This window comes from Macrobrachium nipponense, chromosome 10, assembly GCF_015104395.2.
Source record: "Macrobrachium nipponense isolate FS-2020 chromosome 10, ASM1510439v2, whole genome shotgun sequence".
In the NCBI taxonomy this organism is placed as follows: Eukaryota; Metazoa; Arthropoda; class Malacostraca; order Decapoda; family Palaemonidae; genus Macrobrachium; species Macrobrachium nipponense.
The window spans coordinates 3,088,811-3,116,310 of NC_087204.1; the positions used below are offsets into that span (position 1 = coordinate 3,088,811).

Below are 27,500 nucleotides of genomic sequence, written 5' to 3' on the forward strand. Positions count from 1 at the left end.
TACCCTTGCCTATTTATTGTGGAATTATCACCCCTGCCTATTTGTAGTGAAGTTATCACCCTTGCCTATTTGTAGTGAAGTTATCACCCTTGCCTATTTGTAGTGAAGTTATCACCCTGGCCTATTGGTAGTGAAGTTATCACACTTGCCTATTGGTAGTGAAGTTATCACCCTTGCCTATTTGTAGTGTAGTTATCACCCTTGCCTATATGTAGTGAAGTTTTGAATGATTCCAACCCCTCACAAGAAACAAACCGTTCAATTCCACACCGCATATCCAATAACCCAACCCCTATAACAACTCGTTTTTGTTATCTCATAGGGCACCAGCATCCAGATTTAAGAGGTCTTTTTAAAGTTTTCACAGGATTGATGTTTTTTTGTTTATTTCTCCAATACCTTTCCATTCTTACTGTCACTGTACACACACAACATTTATACAATTTCTCCCTGGTGAGAGAAAGTATTTGTTAAAGGATTTTTTATTTTTATGTTCCTTCATTCACTGTGTCTATGCTCAAACATTTACTGGGAATCTCCCAAACTCCTCTTTTTAACTGTTGAGCAAAAGGAAATTTGTAAAAATCAGTATTTTGCACATATTCACTACGAATTTATGAATCAAAGCAAATTCTTGTAATAGGAAAAATATGTATAAATTTCCCTAAAAAATGTAATAAAATGAAAAAGATGAGATACAGGAAATGAACGTTTGATGTGAAATATAATTCATTACCACATAGTCGAGAATGTTGAACCTAAAAATAGAAACATTTATCCCTTTCCGACTGTGCGTTTTTTTTTAATGGAAGAGGGAGAATTCATTTTTAAAGGTTAGTACTGGTTGAGAAAAAACAGAGTTAAAAATAGCTAGGCAGAGGCTCAGTTATATGTAACTGAAAAAAATAACCCAGGAAATTCGTATATCAGTGCGTGGTTACACAGTGACACACAGACACTTGTACGCATATATATATATATATATATATATATATATATATATATAATATAGATATATATATATATATATATACTTTATATATATAATATATATATAAATATAATATATATATATGTATGTATGTATGTATGTATGTATGTATGCAATATACGTTACAAAATAATAGATCAGTAAAAAGTATAAGAAATCACGCAACTAATCTAAGCGAAAGTATGACTATCCAAAGAAACGCTGCACGGATCATTATTTAATTATGGTCTGACAGTAATAATCAAAGGTAAATTATCAGGAAGAGCAACGAACCATATTCGCATTGGTAAATACCTTCAGTTTTCGCATTCAACTAATGGCCTATGAATCATAGAAAGGGCAGGTTTTCTAACTACAGAGATATTCCATTCCGTAGAGCCTGGGTTGGTAATGATTAAATCAAACTGATTTAAGCAAGTGATTAAATCATTGATTTTTTCATTTTAAAAAATCATGATTTCTTTAAAAAAAATTTATTTGAAAGCAAAAAAATTGAAAAATATGGGCTGGAGGTTACTAAAAACTTGAGCATAACTGTGCTGCATCTATTTATTTTTATATAAAGAATAATTGCAAGTACGTAATTTAGGCCTGAACTGGAAAACTAAAAGATAAATCATTAGTAATTCTGTCATAATATACATTTTGAGGAAAAAAAGGATTGAAAAATGATCTAACAAATTTAAAAAAATCAAATAAGTAAAAATATCAAATAAATCACTGATATCAACTATCAAAAGGAAACGTCAAATAAACGCGCGAATGAAAAGCAGTGATAACACCAAACACCAAACGAACTAGAATCCCAAAACAAAACAAAAGAAAGGCCTTTTCTCTCGCTCTCTTTTTCTCGTCCAGGTATTGCATCGCCGCCCTGGTGGGGTATCCGAGAAAAATGCAATGCCATGAGAAGAGATGAGGCATAACCGAGAGAATTCGGGAGGGAAACGACAGGGAATGGTAGGGAGGAGGAGAGATGAAGCAGAAAAAAGGAGTAGGTAGGAAGGCGAGGAAAGGAAGGGGAAACTGATAGATGGAATCAAGAAAAGGAAATGTTTTCGTTGCAAGAAAAGAGCCAAAATTGAATGTCTCAGCTCTTTATATTTCTTCAAGTAGACGAATAAAGTAACATGAAAATTAAATCGTTAAGCATTGCTTGTAATAAATAGTACCTCGAGGATAGGTGTATGATGATACAAACCGAAATTTTACATACAAACGCGTACACATGCACTCATACATACCCATACACAAACACTCACACACACACTAAATTTTTAGTCCTCTGTTTCCATCACGTCTTGATTTATGTATCAGCGATGTATTCTTATCAAAATGTCAAGTTTTCATACTGCAAATTTATGACTGATTCATACCTCTGCGATCGCACCTTGTTTTTTGCTCCTATTCGTTTGAACTTTGGACAAATCACTGTTTTCTCTCTCTCTCTCTCTCTCTCTCTCTCTCTCTCTCTCTCTCTCTCTAGGCAAGTTTCTCAAAGTTACAGCTGCAAACGCGTTCACATTTAAAAGGGTTTTGCGAATATCTGAGATATTAACTTTACAAAAAGGGAAATCTCTTGTGATCTCTCCTCAAAATCTGTGAGGGCCTCACACGTCCTAGGAGTCACAGGAAAAAAATAAAAATAAAAAAAGTCACATTAATCTTTCCTCGATAGTGACCTCCAAGGGTTTTATCCCGGTATATAGGCTACCCATGTATCCACCTTTGCGGCGTGGTTGGTACAAGCCCTGTTGGGATGACCGTTAAAAACATAAACAAAAGACTGTCAATATGATAAAATAAAGACCCCCAAGAAATATTGTGAATTTTTCCCTGTGTCTTTATTACCGGACACGAAAAATTTATGTGACAGTTTTTTCCCAGCTTAACACTAGGATGGCCAGCTCCTTTGATATATATAAAATGGCCGAGGTGTCGTTTTCGACACCTTATGATTTTTATTGAAATTTGGCATGAAAAATAATCATATATGGTTAATGAAATAACTCATATGTTTGTAATACATAGTTTATTAAAGAATATTATTACAACATAACATTTGACATCATTTTGAAGTAGGCTATAACATTCTTTTTACAATCCTGTAGGCCAATTATTTATCAATATCTTAGATTCCACAATCATTACATGTTACAAACACTACCCTAGTTTCATCCTTTGCACATTTGCCACAAGTAGGTTTTTTGCATACTTGGCAAGCAGTAATCGTAGCATTTGAACATTTTCTACCATGACACTTGCGACGTTTCTTAGGTAATGATGAGCTTGTGGAGGGCACATCTGCAAGATTCGGTAAGCTTCTCTTCTGAACATAAGCATGCCTAAGACTTTCAATGAGCTCCAAAATGAACTCCTTCCTACTAATTGTTCTCCCTGATGCTAGTTTGTATATAATCCATGCATTTATAACTGCCATATCCAGTATATTACAAAAAACTCCAAGGGGCCAACGTCTTGTAGCACAACGTGTACTATACTTTCGGAGCATTTGGTCGACTACGTTTCCTCTCACAGTACCGACAATTGAAGTAGCTCTATCTCGCGGTTTCCTTGCAACTTCAAGAGATGTAAAAAAGTTGTCTGTTGTTACATTATAGCCTTTGTTCTTCACAACTTCAGTAAGACTGAGCACAACATGTTCCGCCAAGGGAACCCCTAACCTTGATTCCTTTTCTATGGCTCCTAAGTAGGGGATCACATTTACAATGTATTTGTTTTCTACCTCTGTAAGGACCCAAAATTTCATTCCAAACTTATCAGGTTTATTTGGCATAAATACAATGAATGGGCACCTGTTTTTCATGGGCAATAGCTGTTCGTCAATTGTCAAACTATATGTTGGTATATAGGCACCTCTGCAATTTTCAACAAATAGGTCAAAAATGTCTCTAATGTGGGTAAATTTGTCACTTTTGATCCTCTCTGACCTTGTGCTTCTGTTGTCAAACCTAATGAATCTATGTATTTTCTTGTAATCACTTCTAGACATGGTTTCTCCGAATATTTTTGGTCCATAGGTTTTATTCCACAAAAAATCTGCACTGTGAGCTTTTCCGTACACTCCCCTTGCATATGTCAAAGCAATGTAGGCCTCAAACTTTTCTAAGGATAACACCCAGCTTTCATCGTGATTTTTTCCTTCACTGATTGTCCATTTATGAATTTTCCGTAGCATAGTTTCGTCAATGAAGATTCTCCAAGCAGAATATGGGGATTCTGCAGCTACATTTTTCACAGTTTTTGAAATACCAGAAGTAGCTTTGAATACCTGACTTTAGCTATATCTTCCTTTCCGAGATGATGATAAAGGTTCCCAGGCAATCCCATGCCGTGTAATGATGGTATTTCTATCTGTAGAAGTGCTTGCTTGTATATCTGATGAGGTACTTGCTTGTCTAGTGGATTCGTCTTCACTATCTTGATAGTCATCAGAATCTGATGAGCTTGAAGAAACTTCTTTTTGTGGTAAAAACTCATTTTCACTACCATCACTACCATCACTTGAAACTTCATCTTCTGATTGGAAGATAATATTCAATGCTTCTTCTACAGTATAGAAATCTTTATATCCCTTACACCGTGAAGCAGCCATCTCTAATATATTCAGTATGACTACCACTAAGCTAATATGAATGATGAGTGCTTAGTAACTGTTTCCTTTGCCAAGGATCACGAAACACAGAATTCTCAAGGATATTCAAGTCAGGAATAACAAGTCTGAAAAGAAATTCACAAATATATAGTATACCTCATACTGAAAGAAAGTCATTATATAGATATGTGTGTGTGTGTGTGTGTGTGTGTGTGTGTGTGTGTGTGTAAATAGATAGATATATAGATAGGGGACACAAACACAAATATTATTGCTTTTGAGGAGTTTTTAAATGAATTCACCATATAAATAGCCTAGGTGTCAAAAACGACACCTTGGCCATTTAAGGTAAAACCTCAAATATCAGCTATTCCACTGAATATTTTTAAAAAATTAGGTCTGTTAAGCATCTTTTAAAAATTTAATAATTGTCTATAAGACTCAGCATTGAGCCAAAATCAGTTATTCCATACTAATTAGTTAAAAATTTGAAGATGTCGAAAACGACACCTCGGCCATCCTAGTGTTAAAACTGTGACCGATGGACTTTGTGCCTGTTTACAGGTAAGTACTGGTGTTATCGAAGAACACGGATTCTGTGAAGTTATTAACAACAGACAATTAGGGAAAACACAATTAATTACTTGCATTATGAAAGGAAAATCAACCATAGACGTTAAGTAAGTGACGATAACGTTATATTTTGTATGAACATCAAAATTCGACAGCCTACTTGGGAAAGTTTTATTTGGGAGGCTCGGGCGGGGGTTGGAGCGGGGGGGGGGTGACTTGTCTACTACGAATACAAATCACAATTTACTGCTAATAATACCTTCTCCTAAGCTTCATGAGTTACTTGGAAGACGAAGTTTAGGATACAATTACGCAAATTGCTTTTCCACGGATCTTTCAACACACCTCCCGTCATTCTCTCTTTACGTAAGCGACATATCTTCCTCGAATCCCCTATTCGTCCTTCGCTGTCGCTTCGTGTTATGTTACCTTCAATGCGAGCAGGATCAACAAAGGCAGCGTTCTTATTCAGAACCTTACGTCAGTCATACCACAATAGAACCGTTAACATGCTGCGATAAACGGAGCTCTGCAGACTAAAACCTGTTATGGGATGATAAGTCTCTCTCTCTCTCTCTAAAATACTTATAGCTAACTGCAAAACATGAATAGCAAGAAAATCTACACGAACACAAGGTATTAATAATTCCAAAGTAGGAAATGAAACATCTAAGCGTGACCACTCGATGAAGTGAAAACAAGACTTCATAGATAAAAACAGTAATTAAACCATAATGAAAATAAAATTATGATAAACCACTATTAAAGGTGAAAAACGTCACTGATTCTTATTAAAATAATGCCATTATCTTCATCAGTAAAGCAAAAACTGCAAAACTTGTACACTCTTGATATTTATTAATATAATAATTCAAATGGTCATGAATCTTCAGTTTATGTCCCTTTATGGTCACACGAGCGATGCCACTATTTCATAGAGACATAATCTGCAAGGATATTGCGAGAGAGAGATAACGTGCAATGTTGAAAGCTGCGTAATAAATCTTGTTCCCTTCCACTTACGAGCTTGTATTATAAATGAATTGAAACTATAAAGTACTCATTTGGGGTTAAACTATAATACAGAGCGTTTTCATGTTCTAATTTGCATCTTTGAAATTCTCCTTCTATTTTTCTGTACAAGAAAACTAGTTTGTTTGCTTGGCCTGTCCGTCGGTCCACCCTCAGATCTAAACAACCTCCTGAGGCTAGAGGGCAGCAAATTGGTACGTTGCTCATCCACCGTCCAATCATCAAACATACCAAATTGCAGCCCTCTAGGCTCAGTTGTTTTCATTCAATTTAAGGTAAACTTAGCCATGGATCGTGCATCTGGCAGCGCCATCCGGAGCCATGGGACGCAACCTCACTCTACCACATCTGGTGAGCAACTGGAGAGCTGCCGGTCACAGTGTATGGTTTTATACAGCATTATACGTTGTTCATCGACGCATTTCTTGTTTATTTTAATCTACATTTCCAAAACAAAAACTCTTGAGATTTATAAGTTATATATCATTCTTCACTTGACAAGTTCTTACCGATAGGAATTTGACAAAAGCTATAAAAACAAAGGGAAAAAATTATCAAAGCAGTTGTTATCTCGGAGGCTAGCAGACACTTGCCGTTTAATGATTGGGTCATTTATGAATTGAACTGAATATAGAACTTAGGCCAAAGGCCAAACGCTGGGACCTACGAGGTCAATCAGAGCTGAAACGGAACTTTACGGTAAAAAGGTTTGAAAGGCGTAACAGGAGGATATCCTTTAGAAGTTGCACTATGAATCAACTGTTAGGAGAAGATTGAAAGCAAGATGGAAGAAAGAGAACATGAAAGGCGGTACAGTAAAAGGAACGAAATCTCACTCATTTCTGCATGTAAACTTTTAAAAGGAGAGTCAGCGATGAAACTTATGTAATAAGAGAGAGCATATTATGGGTGGAGGGGGGGTCTTACATTAAAATACGAAACATGGAATTTATTTCCCTGTGTCCAGCATTTATTACCTTATAGATATAACGGGGCACCATCATCCATTCACAGAAAACGAGACAAGACCGGGATAAACATAACATATAACTAATATTCGAACCCTTTCGGCAACAAGTAATTAAAAACAGCCATGAAAGTGGGCTGACGGACATTCGCTTCGCAATATGTTACTCATAAATAATTGAAAACGCTGCTGCTGGTTTAACATTTTATATTGAAAATATGTACGAAGACCATTATGGACAAACGACATGTAAGGGTTAGTTATTTAACAGCGAATCGTCATTGTAAGGGTTAGAGTGATGTGGAGTTTAAAGAAAAAAAAAAAAAAAAAAAAAAAAACGTGATTGTAAATGACAAAAGCACGTTCTTTATATATATATATATATATATATATATATATATATAATATATATATATATATGTATATATCATATCTATTATAATATATAATAATATATTATATATATATATATATATAATATATAATATGTATAATATATATATCAGTATAAATGTGTGTATATGTGTATGCATATATATATATATGTGTGTGTGTATATGTATATATATATATATATATATATATATATATATATATATATATATATATATATATATATAACTAAAACGTGTTATGGGATGATAAATCTCTCTCTCTCTCTCTCTCTCTCTCTCCTCTCTCAAATAGAAAATAATTACACGTGTACCATTTTCTTACTCTCTTGGCATAGCGGAGTGGAGTATATAATTTAGTCCAAAGGCCAAGCACTGAGACCTATGAGGGCATTCAGCGCTGAAGAGGAAATTGAGAGTAGGTGGGTGTGAAAAGTGTAACGGGGGGAGGGGAGGAGGACCCTCGCAGCTGCATCATGAGATAATTATTGGGAGAGGATGGACAGTAAGATGGAAGAGAGTGAATATGAATGGAGGTACAGTAAAAGGAATGAAAGGCGCTAACAAATGTTTGTCTGGGTGCGTACTTTCTGAGGGGAGTTACTGAAATGTTAAATCTCGACATTTCCATAAAATAATTCATGAATAAAGTATAGATAAGTCCTGGTATTCACCACCTCTCGATTTCCGTGAAACAATACATTTATTGAAAGCAGCTGATAAACGTCATATGATACTGGGCGAATACAACAACTCTCACCCGGGTGGTTCAGGGAACTTGTCTGATGTGTCGAGAAATAATCTCAGCTTTAAATAATGTTGCATTCAGCGAATTACAGTTACGAGTGACGCCCACTGTTATAACTAGCGAGCGTCCTTCATTATCAATATCACCACCTATATATGCTTGCTTTCTCTGAATGACTCTACTCGATTGAAGAAATTTATTGCCAAATCTAGGGAGAGAAAAGTGAGAATATGCAAGATGAACGTTTTTGTGTTTTGTTTTTGTTTTTCTATTGAAGAATGACATGTGAAATATAGCGTTATGTTTCAATGTTTTTATTTGTTGTTATCAAGAATGGACATTTCTCTTTGTTTTATGTATCAAGAATACTCATTTCTCCTTATGTATCAAGAATGCTCAATTCTTTTCGTTTTATGTATCAAGAACGCCCATTTCTTTTTTATGTACCAAGAATACTCATTTCTCTTTGTTTTATGTATCTACTAATAATGTTACTTTATCTATCAACTTAGTTGCAGCACTTCCAGTAAATATTTATTTCAGTGCCAAAACTTAAGCGGCCAAATGAAAAGACACTAATCCTGTTTTGAACAAAATACACTTATCTTAATTGATTGTTACCAAAACAGTTCCCAAATACACAACTATGCCTCCGGTCATGTGGATCATATTGACATAAATCATCAACCACTAAAAAGAATGTTACACGAAATCGAATGAAAAGGAAAATAGAATTCTGGCCCAAGGCCAAGCGCTGGGACCTATGAGGTTCATTAAGCACTGAAAAAGAAACTGATAGTAGAAAGATTTAAAAGGTGTAACAGGATGAAAACCTCGCTGTCGCACCATGAAATAATTGTTAGGAGAGGGTGGAAAGTTAGATGGTAGAACGAGAATATGAACAGAGGCACGGTAAAACAAGGAATGAAAGGGGGTTGCAGCTAGTGGCCCGCATGAGGTGCAAAAATCATGTTGACGTAAATCATTACCATTAATCACTTAAAGGAATTTGCTACACGAAACGGCATTTCAAACGACGAGATCGTGCTACTCGTAAAACACGAAAGACGTGCGAGAATACATATCTCATCCCTATTGTTGAAAATTGTTACGATTCTCATCAATGAATTTGTCAAAGTTCAACTTTTACAATCACCCATATTTTAAAGTCATCTTTTTTACAATGTAACACAAATGCCGATTGAAGAAAGTATCAGTTAATGCTAAACCGCTGTTTTTTTATCCTTTATTAGAGAAAATATACAATATTTTACAATTTCAGTATTATGAAAATCCGCATTTGGCCTTTTAAATGCCTTTATGCCATCCTTCTTATTTTTACAGAGCCAAGAAAAAAATCCACCTCTTTAACCTTGTCCCCCTCCCTCCAGCACCCCCATCCCCCTCAAGCCATGTTGCTCTTTCGTCGGTGTCACTTTTTTTTTTTTTTTTTTTTGCGCATTAAACTCTCTCACTGAACAAATACTGGAACAGTTTTCGGCCTTTCCTCTCTGCTTTTATGACATACGTCTCTTCTCTCTCTCTCTCTCTCTCTCTCTCTCTCTCTCTCTCTCTCTCTTCTCTGTTTTAAGGATGATCCCCCATCTTCATTCTGTAGTAGCAAAATGACCCGAATTTCCCCATTTATTTGATGAAATTACTTAATATTCTCGATTTCTCAGTAACCTGTTGCTGGTAACAGAAATGGACAATTCTGCCTGTCAATGTGGAGGAGATAAGATATATAACCTGTCCACTGGATACTTGTTTTGCCTTTTTCATCATCCACAAACGTATATTCAAGCAAGACTTATTAGCGATTAATAATAAAGCTCATATTCTCGAGGTTCCAAATTTGTATTGTATTGCGCAAAACAAAAATGCATAGAGTAGTCGGTGTTTGTTTGGTATCACAACGTCAGAGAGAGAGAGAGAGAGAGAGAGAGAGGTTCAAAGTCTTCATGAACGAAGTATAGGAGATGCAATTACCATTTTTCTTTGACATAGTATGTTCGGTTACAAAAGTGAAGCAATTTCCTTAAGACTGTCAATCTTTCGACTTTTATTTGTCAAAAGTCTTTTTAATCGATTTACAAGCATTCTTATCCTTAGAATTGCGGGGGTCCTTAAATATTAATCCTAAGAACTCATAATGATGTTATGTAAAAAAAAAATCTGAAGTTTTTTCTATTTATAGTTAGTTCCTCTTCTTTCCCACCGCTATCCCCACATGAAGGGGTCGGATGTCTGATTTCCTTTCTCCTCTACTGTCTCCTATCAAAGGCATCGTCCTCCACCAGACCTCTTCTCTCTATATCTTCCTTCACCTCATCTCGCCATCTAATTCTCTGTCTCCCTCTCGATCTTCTTCCTCTAGCAGGTTCCTCCCAAGTCCTCTTCATTCCCTCCTCGTCATCCATCCTTAAGGCATGTCCATACCACCTCAATCGTGACTGAATTATAGTTACTTCATGGGAATTAACTTGTGCAAGATGACAGCTAAAGGTAATACCGTTCGTTACTCTTACGACTGAGACTACTACTACGAATAATAATCATAGTTAATACACACACATATCTTATATATATATATATATATTATATATATATATATATATATATATATATATATATATATATATATATATATATATATATATATATATAAATGTACTTGGTCTTAGAAGTCACATGGAAGATAATATTAAACAATGTACTTGGTCTTAGAAGTCATATGCAAGATAATAAACTTTTTTAATATACAACTAAAATTATTTTGCATTCTGCATTCTAGGAAGGCCCTACATTTATATTAATTTTAAATGTGCAAGAATAAAGAGAAAGTTAAATTCCCAACAGTTAGATAAAAAAAAAAGTTAAAGGAGATTCCAAACACCTCTTCAATTTCTCCTTTCTTGCGTCTCCCATGAATTATTGATAACATCACTTTTACCTAAAACGTTCCGAGGCCATTGTGAATCCTAGAAATTCATTGCAATATATATCCCTCTGTTACGCGTCTCGTCCTATAATTTATGAAACGCGAAATACCAATTATTTTTCTCTTTCCCGAAATTTATTAAGCCACGGAGTTCCATTCGCTGATGGCAAATCTATTTCTTTTCCTGGGTTTTCGTCCTTTCTGCCACATATAGCATAGATTTCCTGGATAGCTCAGAATATATTGCTTTTATTACCTAACCTAACAATAGGAGAGTTGGGGTTGGACTCCATCCTTCAAGATGGAGGGACACAGGACGATATTATTTAGTCTTTTTTATTTAAATGTCTGTATTGGGGAGTTTTTCATATTGTTACCTACGGTTCAGCAAAATGGTATAAAACATCTAATGCCCTATATCTATCTATTTATATTATTATACTATATATAGATATATACTAGATAATATATATTAAGATATATAATATATATATATATATATAATAATGTAAAAGGAAAAGGAAAACAACCATAAAAAAACCATATTATTGTAGATTGCTTTATAGGAAAAGGTGCTAAAAAGGTTGCATAAGGATGTACTTCGTTTCAGCAAAATTTTCGATAATTTGATTATCGGAGGATGTATGAAAGTATTAAAAAAAAAAAAAAAAAAAAAAAACAGGAAGTATGATCGAGTGAAAGTAGATGTTAGAAATTATATATTACCTTTCAATATAACATAAATAACTTAAGACAGCTTAAATCATACAAAACACGGTGAAAGCTGAGCGTCTTTTAAAGTCTTCAGCGAGGATGCGGAGATTCAGAGAAAATTTGAGAATGATAACCCTTTGACGAAAAGGGAATGGACAATTTCACTGACAAACCCAGATTCCGCAATTCCTGTATCACTTCTTACACTCGCATCAACGCCGTCACATTTTCGTATTCCTTTAAAACAGATACCAAGGGAGACATTTCGTCGACTTCACACACCATTAAACAAAATAAAAGGGGGCGGGGCGGGAGAGGCGAAACACTTATGTTGCACAGAAGAAATCACTGAAACGTCAAGAAGTTATTCAATGTAATAACTTATTATATTATGACTACAAGAGAGATGCTGGCTATTTATTTTTGGAAGGAAACAGTGCCTTTGAAACGGCTATTTTTTCATGCCAAACATAAAATTGTCCCTTTTACGTCTACAGTGAATGGAGTTTGAATCCAACCGGATCAAGAGAATGTGTTCGTGCCATTTCTGCGAGATTCGACCGTTCAATCCATTTGCTTTTATCTTAAAAATGAAGAACGATACACCGATGAAGTTGCAAATGGAGTTGTAATGGAAGGACAGCGCAATGCATTATGTCCGGCCCAAATGGAAAAGGACATCTGCCCAAACGGTAATGGAATTTGGACCTTTATGGACATCCCGAATAAGCGATACCAAAACGAGTGCTATGGTGTTCCCATTTTCTTGCCCTGGAAATGCTCGGCTGCATAAAGTGAAATATTAAACTTGTTTATGAAAAATTTATTAATCTTTTCTGCAACTGAAAAGTAGGTGTCAATGGAGGGTTTATGCCACAACTATATTAATATACAACCAGATGATAATAATGGTTTTTGGTTAATTATTTTTCACAATTAGGGAAACATGACTTTTTTCCTGTTAGATGAGAATCTGGAACCTGAACCCACCTAATCAGCATAATCGTAATCAGAGGTCTTGGATTAGTTTCCAGAATTTGGATAAGGTCTGGCGACCACAACTACAAGTCTTCCCGTTAAATTCTAAAACTACTGCACAATAATTACTCTTAACAGAAATGCTTCCTCAAGCTTAACTCTGTTGAACAGTTTCATTATAATCATTATCAGCATTACTTACATGAATCAAGACTAAAATCCCATTCGAGCGGTTCTCTAACATGTAGATGTTATCCGGGTCATTTTCCAAAATTAATCTGTCAACTGTCACGAGACAAAATTAATCTGACAATAAAAAAGACAAAATTGAACTGACAACTGTTACAAGACAAAACTAGTCTGGCAATTGTCAAATGGCAAAATTGAACTGACAACTGTCACAAGACAAAATTAATTTGACAACTGTCACAAGAAAGCGAAACAAGGCTGGGGCTATGTGTCTCGTATCAACAGCCATCCAGCCATACTGTGAAGTTTCTCTACTGTATTTTGTACTTCATCTTACGCTTGATGAAACGCAACAGGCCACTTTTACTTTCTATCGTGTGATGTATATTTCGCCAAAATAAATAAACCCGATCGATTTCTTTGTCACTGCTGTTCGTATGTGACAGGTAGAAACCTTAACCAAAGTTATACATATTCAATTCTTTATTATCATTTCTAGCTCCAGACTGAATTCATTGATGTTAATGACAGTGGAAAAAATGGTCTACCTCTTCACTGAACCTGATTCATTATTTTCCTTCCCCGACGTTCCTCCTCGTTTCACTTGCTCAAGGGATTTGGACGATTATTTTTAGAAACCCGAAGATCAGGCCGGCTATTTAGGAGAGGTAATTTGCAAAACAGCGCTGCAGGAGATCATGACTGGAGGCTTTTATCAGTTTTGCAATCATTGCCCGTGTTTGAGCCTTAACGGTGGCCGTTTTCCGTAAGAAAGACGAATTGATTCGGAACTTATGCTAAATGAGCCTTACTTTGTGTTTGCCTTTGCTTTATTTGGGAGTTGTACTATGTTTAGACGATGAGAGAGAGAGAGAGAGAGAGAGAGAGAGAGAGAGAGAGAGACTATTTCTGCCATTACCTCCACGAAATCCAAGTAAACTGAGGGAACCTTTTCCATAAAAATGCACTGAGAGACGCAAGAGTCGACGGAATTTTCAGTCTTTATTTTATTTATTTATTTTATGTTTTTCAATTTATTTATTTTACTATCATCTCGTTTCTTTCGTTACGATGTTGGAAAATTCTCCATTGTCTGTCTGTCCGCTGGCTCTTAAGAAAACACAAGGTAAGCTTCCTTGCTTGTTGCATTAATTTTATCCATTTTATTTAGGAAAAAGAACGCGACTGTCCAGCTTACCTTTACTTCATCGTTGTATTTCCCGCCTTTGGTTCAGCTTTTAGTCAGAAGTATTTGAACCACTGGTTAACTTAGTTCGCATTAGAAAGGTAGTAACGTGGGTGTATTTACTACTTAATTAAAAACAGGGAATAAATATTCTTCTTAGTGTAAGAAAGACACGCCTTTTACTTTTCATACTACTATTACTTTTCCCTTTTACTTATATTCTCTAGTGTAAGAAAGACCGCGTTAACTTTTCATACTACTATTACTTTTCCCTTTTACTTATATATTCTCACATTCCATTTTCATACTCCAGTCCTCGCTTAGCGTCGTCACACTTACAACACAATTTAGCCTGCTTTACATTTTATTTATTTATCTATTCACCCTGTCCATTGATTCTCTCTCACTCTCTATCTCTCTCTCTCTCTCTACCTGAAATCTGGAAACATATCCACGACGCAATATCAGACTGCTGGAGGGAGGGAAGGAGGGAGGGAGGGGGAGGAAGGATGGCGGTTGGCAGAGCCAGTGGTGTGAAAGGGGAACTCGAAGTCGCTTCCGGCTTTGTCTGGGCGAATGGGTATGGCTTAATGGGTCATCGACCCTTCAAAGACGTAGGAAGACTTGACAATCAAAATCTAACCTTCTGCAGATGAATACACCATAATATAAATTTTCCTCCTTCAATCATCCATCACCAGTTAGCTCACATTTTCATACTTTTCGAAATGATACGCGAAAGTTTCTCTCTGCCGCCTTTTCGTGCTTATTTTTTCAACACGCCATGGGTATTCACCAACTTTCTGTAAACTATTCTTGTTTTCTTACCAAGTATCTACGCCAATTCCCGCTCGATAACGCGAAATGATTCGCTTTCATTTTACTGGTTATAATGGGAGACTACTACATGTTTGACATCTTAAGGGAATACAGAAGGTATCAATCATGACTCTACCAATTTCTTTGCCGATATAAATTACGGTAAGTGCCTGTAGCCCGTCATATTTGTCCAATCAGCCTGTCTTTACGATTAAAGAGCAAAGCGAAGGGTGGTGACCAAATTTTTGCCCGAATCATTGATAAATACATCTAAAAATGACAAATACCCCGAAGCACATTTCAGCATGAAAAAAATCAAACCTTTGACACTAGACTAGAGTAGTAGAAATTAAGCTCCATGGAATCACATTCAAACGCAGGGTAAGTTCCTGACCCGTTTCGACGAGCCAGTAATTAGATTTAGGTTTTCATTTACTTTTTTATTTTTTTGAACAGGCTATTTCACTAACGCGGTAAAAAAAAAAATTATGGACGTAGTGAAAAATAAACGCGCACCGCAGATGTGGGAAACGTGAATCTTATTTTAAAAACCAAGAGGTTAATAAAAAGAAAATTCTGTATGTCATTGCGTATTCTACCTCATATATATATATATATATATATATATATATATATATATATATATATATATATGTGTGTGTGTGTGTGTGTGTGTGTGTGTGTGTGTGTAGTCGCTGTAAATGTTGAACATGACCAATGCTTTCGATTGACATGACAGCCAACCAAAGTATACTATTGTTCCCAATTCATATTTTGCAAAAAGGTAAAATGATTAAATGACGCTTCGATTCCTATTAGAGGGCTATTGTGTAATTCATCTTGACTCAATACTTAACAAATTAACATAACGTCCGTTTTGTGTGTGTGTGTGCGTGTGTGTCTGTGTGTGTGTGTTTGTTATAGACGTCTACAATTCACATAATTTTAGAATTAGTTACATTCCATTTGAACAGATCAAAAGAGAACCACACATTGAACAATGAAGACGTATTCCAACCATTCTACAATAAAGACAGTAATCAAAATAACAATTGCTACTTCGATTACATCCTTATTACGTAAAGACAACTGCGAAATACTTAAGTCACATTTAGATTCAGTTCTTGGGAACATATATAGGTTTTGACAATTACCTAACACGTGCAAGCAAGCAATTTTCCGGACAATCTTTGTGAGCATCGCATGGCTTCGAATGAAATTAAAATCTCAAATCCCGACCGCAAGTTATACTCAGGCGCTTTATCCATTTCCAATTAAACACGCACGCCGCGGGAGCCCTAAAGGAAAGACATTAGATTGTTGCCTGTTTTACACTTATTTGTTTTTTCCTGACTCCAGAGTTTCCTATTTTTTTTTTTTATTGGAGTTTCATCAACCAAACAAACAAGCGAAGAGGAAGATACAGACAAAAATGACAAGGCCTCTATTTTAACATGCTATCTCAAGCACCCTCTTTTTTTTCTTTTTTTTTTATAATTTCTTTAAATCTAATGATTTTCAAATATTGCTATTAAACAATGCCTTCTGTTATATCTCCCCCGTATGTGGATAGCGGCGTCAGTGCACCTCACGGGGCGCACTGTAGGCATTACTTAAAGGTTCTCTGCAGCGTCCCTTCAGCCCCTAGCTGTAACACGTTTCACTCCTTTTACTGTACCTCCATTCATATCATCTCTCTTCCACCTTGCTTTCCACCCTCTCTCAACAATTATTTCAAAACGAAACTGCTTTGAGGTTTTCATCCTGTTACACCTTTCAAACCTACCTACTCTCAATTTCCCTTTCAGCGCTGAATGACCTCGTAGGTCCCATTGCTTGCCCTCTGGCCTAACCTCTATAATATTCCATTCCACTCTATTGTATCGCCTCCATTCCCTCTGACTCCAAGAGCGTCCCTTCTCCAGTCCCTCTTCGCTTCGCGTCGCTTGTCGCCACCGGCAAATTAATCAGCTCCGGAGAAAGATGAAAAACGCGAGAGGACAAGAAAAGCGGAGCCATCTTGTGCAAGAGGAGGAGGAAGGCGCAGAATTAATTAACGTAAGGTAACGTCCTCGACGCTGCTGGAAATTAAGCTGATTATCTCCGAGGAAATTCCGTCACTGAACCTCCTTGGAGTATGACATTTGTTGGGTTCGGCCGACTTTATAGCTTGGGATTTGTTCGTTTATTCATCTACTCATTTATTAATTTATTTTGCTTGTGAGGCATGGTATTTCTTGTCTATTCATTTATTCATTTATCTATTTATTTATTTTGCTTGTAAGGCATAATATTTCTCATTTATTCATCTATTAATTTATTCATTTTGCTTGTAAGACATGGTATATCTCATTTATTCATTCATTTATTTTGCTTGTAAGGCATGCTACTTCTCATTTATTCATTGATTCATTCATTTATTTCGCTGGTAAGGCATAGTATTTCTCATTTATTCATCTACTCATTTATGTATTTTGCTTGTAAGGCATGGTATTTTTCATTTATTCATCTATTCATTTATTTATTTTGCTTGTAAGGCATGGTACTTCTCATTTATTCATCTTTTCATTTATTTATTTTGCTTGTAAGTCATAGAATTTGTAACAATTTGCTTTCGAAAGCAAAAAAATATAACGTTAAACTGTGCTGAGGAGGATTCTTTAATTGTTTGACCTTTATACGTATTGATTCACTTCCTTCGAAAGCTAATAGCTCTTTCAAGGTGACATCTTTTCTTTTACTTGGTGTTCTAAAAATATTTTCATATTCGAAACTAAAAACATCTGACTTCGCCATGAAGTATACTATCTAATGAGGGTAATAACGTTGTTAAAAGCCCCGTTCACGAACGATGTACTTTACCTTGCACAAACTATCAAGAAATAAAAACGCCCCAGAATGAGTCTACGCAATCTATGCTGGTAGGACGCTACAATACCGAATTCAACGTAGGTTCTGTCTGCTATCATCTTTGATTCTAACTTTATCAGTCCTCTGAGGTTACCGAGTATTCTTGATGGAACGTGGTTAGTCTTGGAGATAATGTCAAAGCTGTTATGTCACTAAATTCCTGTTCTTTGCATATACACAAAACTACGAATATATGTATATATATACATATATATATATATATATATATATATATATATATATATATATATATATATATATATATATATATATATATATATATATATATATATATATATATAGTGTATGTGTGTGCATATGAGTTTGTGAGCTGGTACAATCTACTGTAAATATACACATACAGATTGTGTTCCTGTCCACCTCTGGTCAATATACAATTTACAGAGAAGTAATTAAAAGTCCCTATTGCAACGCGAGCAGTGAGAGGAAGGGGAAAGAGGGTCTAACGGCAATTACGCTCGCTGAAGGAATGTGATAAAAGAGGTGACAAGGGAGGAGGAAAACTAAACAGAATTTTTTGAGAGATAATTGTATACAGGGGGCGTTAGACATGGAACATGGTATATATTTTTAATTCTTTAACTCCTGTTATAATGTTTTTGTTACTTTTTTTTTTAGATACGTGCAAATATGACGTCTTTATTAGAAATAGATTTTTCTCACACTCACTGATGTGTTAATATTGTAAAATAGAGAAAGCAAAATCACTGAAGATAATAACTAACAATAAAAGTTATAGAATCCCAACTTATCTTACAAAGACAAAAATCCACAACAAATATTTACGCTATTGACAGAGCTCTCAACAATACAATCTTCCCACCAAAACCTGTAAATTACATGGTAACTGATTTCTCTCTCTCTCTCTCTCTCTCTCTCTCTCTCTCTCTCTCATCTCTCTCTCTCTCTCTCTCAAATCTCTAAATATATATATATATATATATATATATATATATATATATATATATATATATATATATATATATATGTATATATATATATATATATATAGTATATATATTATATATATATATAGATAGATGAAAAGATACAGAAACTGAGTCATCTTCTCAAACTACTCAGAAGATGGGCTTCACCAAGAATCCTGTTAGCACAAACTCCTTTAAAAGAAAACTTTAGCAAATAAAAACAAATAAACTTATCATTTTTCCCGTACAGGTGTTTAATTGGGAGAATACCTGTTGCCATCAAACACTCCTTTCTGTCAACTCGCTTAATAAACTTTCAATCCACCGAAGTACGGCGTCCCGACTTTGAAAACGTATTAAGTTCCAAATGAAGTTTCTGAGGGTGGGCTAGACCACAAAATTAATGTGATGTCTGATCTACAAGTGACCCAAAAATACACCAGGTAATAAATTTAACCTTTATACATTTATAATAATAATAATAATAATAATAACAATAACAATAATAATAATAATAATAATAATAATAATAATAATAATAATAATAATAATAATAATAATAATAATAAAAATAATAATAATAATAATGTGGCGCCATGGAGGAGTGGGTTAGGTCGTCAATGGACTTAAGTCAAGTTAAGCAACATTGGGGCTGGTCAGTCGTTGGATGGGTGACCGCTCTCCTCGGCGTTGATTCCTTGGGAAATAATCTTTACCATAATTTCCTCCGTCTACTCAGCTGTAAATGAGTACCTATCCCTGATGGGGTAGAGTCCAGCTATGGGTTAAATAGCAAAACTCAGCAATGATGGAAAGAAATGGAACCTCTGGCAACAGAGGAGCTTCATCCGGCAACCAGGTATTCAACCCAATTGAAGGGGAAGACTGTCAGGTACTTGGAGGTCGTCATCCAGCAACTGACCACCACAACGACAGTAATCAGCAGCCTCAGATTGGAGCTACAGAAGCAAAAAGGAAGAAATAGACAAGAGAAGAAAATAAGGAAATATGGAGATGCTACATCAGAAGCAACCCAACGGAGAGAGGATATAGAAGAAGATTGGTCAACATCTGGAATGAGAGGAATAACACCCCCCCAAACAGAGCAGAGGCTGGCAGACCAAGTAAGGAACATAAAGAAAAAGAACTGGCTCTCCCCAACAGAAAGAGAAGAACTGGAAAGGGAAATGTCACACGACAACGAATTAGACGAACTGAGAGACGATGCCACAGAAGACGACAGGGAGGATGAGGTATCAAACAACGACACACGAAGAAACACCGACGAAGTAACAGAGGACGGAATGGGTAGAAAAGATTAGACAATGGATGGAGCCAGATACAGAGAGAACAAAGATCCCCTCCATGAAAGCCTACAACACCAAGAAATTAAAGGAGAAAACAAGTGAGCTCAATGAAATAATGGGCATAATACACACCACCAGTATCACAGACACAAATAACTTGGCACATGCAGGAGCAAGATTAGTAGCAGAACTGATGGGGATTCGAACACCAACACCACCAGCACAACCAACCCAACAGAAACCAAAACAGCAACCTCCTTGGAAAAGGCGCCTAGAAAAGCAAATCATGGTAATGAGATCTGACTTGAGTAAACTGAAAGAGATGACAGAAAAAAGGCTAAGAAGCAAGAAAACAGAGAAATACAAAGTACAAGAGAGGGGAGTAAACAACACAATAGAAGATGTAAAAGCACATAAGATCCAACGGTACATGAACAGGAATAAGGGATACCAACAGAACAAACTATTCGAAACCAACCAAAAAAGACTATACAGCCAACTAAAAGGGGAAGACAACCACCCAGAAATTCCTGAAGCCGAACCAAGTAAGAGACTCTGGGAAAACATATGGAGCAATCCGGTATCACACAACAAACATGCAACATGGCTCCAGGAAGTCAAGGAAGAAGAAACAGGGAGAATAAAACAAAGATTCACAGACATCACGACAGACACAGTCAGACACCAACTAAAGAAAATGCCAAATTGGAAAGCCCCAGGTCCCAATGAAGTCCATGGATATTGGCTCAAAAACTTCAAGGCCCTACACCCACGAATAGCAGAACAACTCCAGCATTGTATCTCAAATCACCAAGCACCCAAATGGATGACCACAGGAAGAACATCCTTAGTACAAAAAGACAAGAGTAAGGGAAATATAGCCAGTAACTACAGGCCTATCACCTGCCTACCAATAATGTGGAAGTTACTAACAGGTATCATCAGTGAAAGGCTATACAACTACCTAGAGGAGACAAACACCATCCCCCACCAACAGAAAGGCTGCAGAAGGAAGTGTAGGGGCACAAAAGACCAGCTCCTGATAGACAAAATGGTAATGAAGAACAGTAGGAGAAGGAAAACCAACCTAAGCATGGCATGGATAGACTATAAGAAAGCCTTCGACATGATACCACACACATGGCTAATAGAATAGCCTGAAAATATATGGGGCAGAGGAAAACACCATCAGCTTCCTCAAAAAGACAATGCGCAACTGGAATACAATAGTTACAAGCTCTGGAATAAGACTAGCAGAGGTTAATATCAGGAGAGGGATCTTCCAGGGAGACTCACTGTCCCCACTACTCTTCGTAGTAGCCATGATTCCCATGACAAAAGTACTACAGAAGATGGATGCTGGGTACCAACTCAAGAAAAGAGGCAACAAAATCAACCATCTGATGTTCATGGACGACATCAAGCTGTATGGTAAGAGCATCAAGGAAATAGATACCCTAATCCAGACTGTAAGGATTGTATCTGGGGACATCAGGATGGAGTTTGGAATAGAAAAATGCGCCTTAGTCAACATACAAAAAGGCAAAGTAACGAGAACTGAAGGGATAAAGCTACCAGATGGGAGCAACATCAAACACAGATGAGACAGGATACAAATACCTGGGAATAATGGAAGGAGGGGATATAAAACACCAAGAGATGAAGGACACGATCAGGAAAGAATATATGCAGAGACTCAAGGCGATACTCAAGTCAAAACTCAACACCGGAAATGTGATAAAAGCCATAAACACATGGGCAGTGCCAGTAATCAGATACAGCGCAGGAATAGTGGAATGGACGAAAGCAGAACTCCGCAGCAGAGATCAGAAAACCAGGAAACATATGACAATACACAAAGCACTACACCCAAGAGCAAATACGGACAGACTATACATAACACGAAAGAAAGGAGGGAGAGGACTACTAAGTATAGAGGACTGGGGCAATATCTGAAAACCAGTGAAGACAAGTGGCTAAAGAGTGCATGGGAAGAAGGACTAATAAAAGTAGATGAAGACCCAGAAATATACAGAGACAGGAGAATGACAGACAGAACAGAGGACTGGCACAACAAACCAATGCACAGACAATACATGAGACAGACTAAAGAAGTAGCCAGCGATGACACATGGCAATGGCTACAGAGGGGAGAGCTAAAGAAGGAAACTGAAGGAATGATAACAGCGGCACAAGATCAGGCCCTAAGAACCAGATATGTTCAAAGAACAATAGACGAAAATAACATCTCTCCCATCTGTAGGAAGTGCAATACGAAAAATGAGACCATAAACCACATAGCAAGCGAATGCCCAGCACTTGCACAGAACCAGTACAAAAAGAGGCATGATTCAGTGGCAAAAGCCCTCCAATGGAGCCTGTGCAAGAAACATCAGCTACCTTGCAGTAATAAGTGGTACACGCACCAACCTGAGGGAGTGATAGAAAACGATCACGCAAAGATCCTCTGGGACTGTGGTATCAGAACGGATAGGGTGATACGTGCAGACAGACCAGACGTGACGTTAGTTGACAAATTCAAGAAGAAAGTATCACTCATTGATGTCGCAATACCATGGGACACCAGAGTTGAAGAGAAAGAGAGGGAAAAAATGGATAAATATCAAGATCTGAAAATAGAAATAAGAAGGATATGGGATATGCCAGTGGACATCGTACCCATAATCATAGGAGCACTAGGCACGATCCCAAGATCCCTGAAAAGGAATCTAGTAAAACTAGACGCTGAAGTAGCTCCAGGACTCATGCAAAAGAGTGATCCTAGAAACGGCACACATAGTAAGAAAAGGGATGGACTCCCAAGGAGGCAGGATGCAACCCGGAACCCCACACTATAAATACCACCCAGTCGAATTGGAGGACTGTGATAGAGCAAAAAAAATAAAATAAATAAATAATAATAATAATAATAATAATAATAATATCCGTGATATCCTGGTTTTGTAAGCAAATTGTAAATGTTCCATTCATTTTACGTAAAAGAAAAATGCACAGATAGAAAACTCTACTCCAGTAAGAAAAGAACGTACCTTACAGTAAATAAATATGTTTCATTTCGCTACCGACATACTATTTTACCTATTGGTAACCAAACGTGCACTTCACAAGTTTTTGTCTGACAATACACAGAATTCTCTCCCAGCTAAAAACAATAAAACCTGGATTTATGGCTGTAAACTCTTGTATTATCGTGAGCGTTTTACTCTATTACTACCCAGCCTTCCTCCCCCCCACCTCTCTCTCTCTCTCTCTCTCTCTCTCTCTCTCTCTCTCTCTCTCTCCTTTAAAATCTGATCCATCGCACCTCATGGCACGTATATTCACACTGTTTTTACGGAAAACAAGGAGGTTATTGGCTGAGCGCACGTGATATTACAACAGCACTGAATGTTCTGAGAGACTCCTGTATATTGAATGGCAAAGTGCCCATCATATCCTTGCGTAACTGTCTATCTACCAATCTAATATATACATATATGTGTGTAAGTGTACGTGTATATATACATGCATACATCCATACACACACATATATATGTAATATATACATAAATACATACAGTACTCATATATTAGATACAGACATATATAAACATACATATTTGTAAGTATATATTATACAATACATAACCAAGGGTTACTTACGCGTTGTTTTCTAACACGGAGAAGCTGAGGGCACCGAATGTGAGAAAATCTCAGAAATGCATGAAGAAAAGAAAGGGAAGAAAGGCGTTAAAAAGAGGACTGAAGGAGGGAGTGAAGCTACATAAAAAGTGAGTATAAAACTGACGAGAGAGAGAGAGAGAGAGAGAGAGAGAGAGAGAGAGAGAGAGAGAGAGAGAGAGAGAGAGAGAGAGAGAGAGAGAGAGAGAGAATTTCACAAGGACTTTTGTGTTTTATGAATGATTCAAAATAAGACCAAATTCAAGGAACATAATCAATTTATTTTTACGATTAAAAAAAGACATAGACTTCAGCATACTCTTAAAGTCAGAAAGCAGAGAGGAACAAGCTACTAATTCGAGTAGAGACAACAGAATTCAGCTCTGACCCTACCAGATAATTACCTGACAGGTTTATTTCTTCGCAAAGGGGAAAAATAAAAAGTTATCGCTCTATTAAAGGAACATATCATTCATTTTCTAAACCAGGGATCCTTCTGGAGGAATGAGGCACTCCAAAACAAAGAAGCCATTAGTGGGGTCTTATGCAAATTCCCCTTCGTTTGAAAACTCTGCAACTGCAACGAAACTCATTAGCAGTTAAAAACGGAACTTTATTGTTCAGCTTCTGGCCCCAGGGGGGTGGGGGGCGATACGCCGATAAAAGAATACATTTAATACCCTTTTGTAATTTCTTACAGCCTTTTTTTACAGTTTTTTTTTTAAGTCTTTGTATACTTTTATGGCCGTTTATCAGACGAACGGCTTTTGGGTGACAGTACTGATAATATTTTCAGTTGTATTTTAGAAAATTAGCTATTATGAAAAATATAATTCATGCGTTGTTACTCACATCAAAAGGGCACGGTAGCTAGAATATCAATATATGAGGAATTTAACTTCGCCTCTTAACATCTATCGTACAGATTTAAATGCATAATAATGGACCAGCACATGAAAGCAATATAACATAGACTTTTACTATTCTAGCGTCTCAAAATTATTAGCATATGCGGCATGAGGTCTTTGGATTTATGTTGTGACAATTTTTCGATAACCTCATTTTTTCTTTATTATTATTACCAATATCTCCTATGTCTTTGATCCTATGAATGAAAAGGTAATAAGATAGCAATCTCATCAGCCTCTGCATGAAAAAAATCACGGTTACTGTTAGAATAAAGTAAGCGGCCCCTTCTCTATAAGGCTGTGAAATTCCATCTTCACCTTCTATTCGCCGGCTAATCTATGCAAAGAAAGGCAAAACGTCCCCTTGTCACATCATGTAAGTGTTGTTTGCAGAGGCAGACGATAATGAGCAACAAACAAGGCATTTCAAAGGCTTCCCTCAACACATCCTAGATAAGATGAATAGCAAAGACTCACTAGAGGCAGGGGACTAAGTGAATCCCTCTTTTTCGCCATTTCCCTGAGAGTGAAGCAAATGCAGTAACTGCAATGTTCCTTTAGCGTTTCTTTCGAATATTTTCTATACCAAAAATTACTTGGTTACGCTCTTACTTTTCCTGTTGAATACTGACATTTCCCGGTATCCTTTAAAAGTAATTTTTCGGGGTGTGTTCTGAATAAGTTCAAGATATGAAATTGCTTCGTTTTATTTCTTGGCTGCATTTCTAAATGTTTCTTACCATGCATACAAAATAAAAGTTAAAGAGGGGAAGAGAGCAAGTACAGAGGAACTGCTTTGTGTTCGGTCGCATCGACAAGCAAATATGTAACTTTATTTTTCCATTTATTATTATGATATATGTATCAGCTGATTCGACAAACAGACTCCAAAAATATCTAATCACGATACTTTCATCTATTCTTTGGCCATTTGATAAAAAGGAAGCAGTAACTCCACTTATAATAATAAACTATAATAAATGATGCAACTGATTTTCTACGGGCTGCTCGACGAGCAAGAGCCCGTGCTGGTATGAGGCCACCTTAATCTCAAACAACGACAGATTTATGACTTTTTCGATTATTGATATCTGTAAACATTACTAAAATTAACATTCGCAGGTAGTGAAAAAAAAAATAAATAAATAAACATATCTGAGGAAAATCTAGGTAAAACAAATAATTTAAACATTAAGTATAACAATACGCAAACCAACGAAAAAAGTAGTTGAAACGAAGTGAAAATCTCAAATGTCAATATCCCAACAAGACAAACTTCTTGAAGAATCAACTTGCAATCTTTTAAAACTGATCTAACCTGGATATGAAAAAGCATTAACCATGTAAACAAAACAAATTATGAACTAAAATATCAATACTCACAAAAAATCTCTGTATGAAGATGCATACCACTTAATTATTTATCGTTACAAATCATAGAAACCTTCATGAGCTCCGAAAGACAAAAAATCATAAACAGTTCACAGGCAGAGCCTATGTTTATCCAATTAATCTAGAAAGTTTCCCTAAAATAATATGGCTGTTTCTTCAACCATGATATAGTTAAGGTTATTGCCACAGAATCCCAACAAATGTGTGGGTATAACAGCATTACTGTTATTACACCGAAGTAAGTCTTGGCATACAAAAGTTCTAAACAAATAATCATATTTTCGAAACCTGTTCTTGTTGTTTGAAGCTTCTCTCTCTCTCTCTCTCTCTCTCTCTCTCTCTCTCTCTCTCTTCACTACTCACATTTTCAAGAGGTTCGCAAATAAACACTGAAAAGACTTCGCTCAGAGTTGTCAAAAAGAAAATAACATGAAAAGCCTCGAGAGACTCCACCCTAGGGGGTGGGTCTAAACAGGAACTCCGCTGAAAAGTTTGAAGGTCAAGACTCGCCTTAAAAAGTGGAAATACCTTACGAAGCCTCAATCTCAGGCGCCTCTTTGATCCTTTTTGTAAAGGATCAAAGTTGCAGACGAAAATCTGATCACGAAAACATACTACGCAGGTAAGGGGAGAGAGAGAGAGAGAGAGAGAGAGAGAGAGAGAGAGAGAGAGAGAGAGAGAGAGAGAGAGAGAGAGAGAGAGAGAGAGAGAGAGAGAGAGAGTTTTGTAACAATAAGCTTTTGTTTTATCTCATGTGAACCTAATGATGATATAAAAAAAATGGTTCTTTCGTAATATATCTATATCCTTGTCATCTTGTTAATAGTTAATATATTTTCAATTACACTTAAGCCTCTCCACCCCAACGTACGCATTAATGTTTCACATAATTTCAACTGCATTATGTGTGACGGCAGTGTTAACTAGTCGAAAGGTATAATCCAAACAGTTTTCATTGATAGACATTTGCAAAGGAAATCAGAACACCCTCTATTTTTTCTTTTTTTCTCAGCCCTGAATCGTGTTGCTTAATTCAGCTTTTGTCATTCTGTTTCATTTTGGTTTTGCTACACAGTTCTGAAAAAAATATTTGAGACTTTTCAAAACAAAAGGTAAAAAGGTACTCAAAGCAAGGGCTTCGGTGTGTATTATTTATTTAGCAGATGTATTTTTCTGCTTGAAAACTAATTTGACCGCATGTCAAAT

At 36.3% G+C, this 27,500-nt stretch overlaps 1 long non-coding RNA gene and 1 pseudogene across 1 annotated transcript in view; one reads left to right on the plus strand and one right to left on the minus strand.

The window, feature by feature from the left end:
• Positions 1–1,917, plus strand: part of LOC135224241 (uncharacterized) — a 58,921-nt pseudogene extending 57,004 nt beyond the window's left edge.
• LOC135224108 (uncharacterized) overlaps positions 1–27,500 on the minus strand; it is a 357,000-nt gene that overhangs the window by 59,633 nt on the left and 269,867 nt on the right. The window lies entirely within an intron of this gene.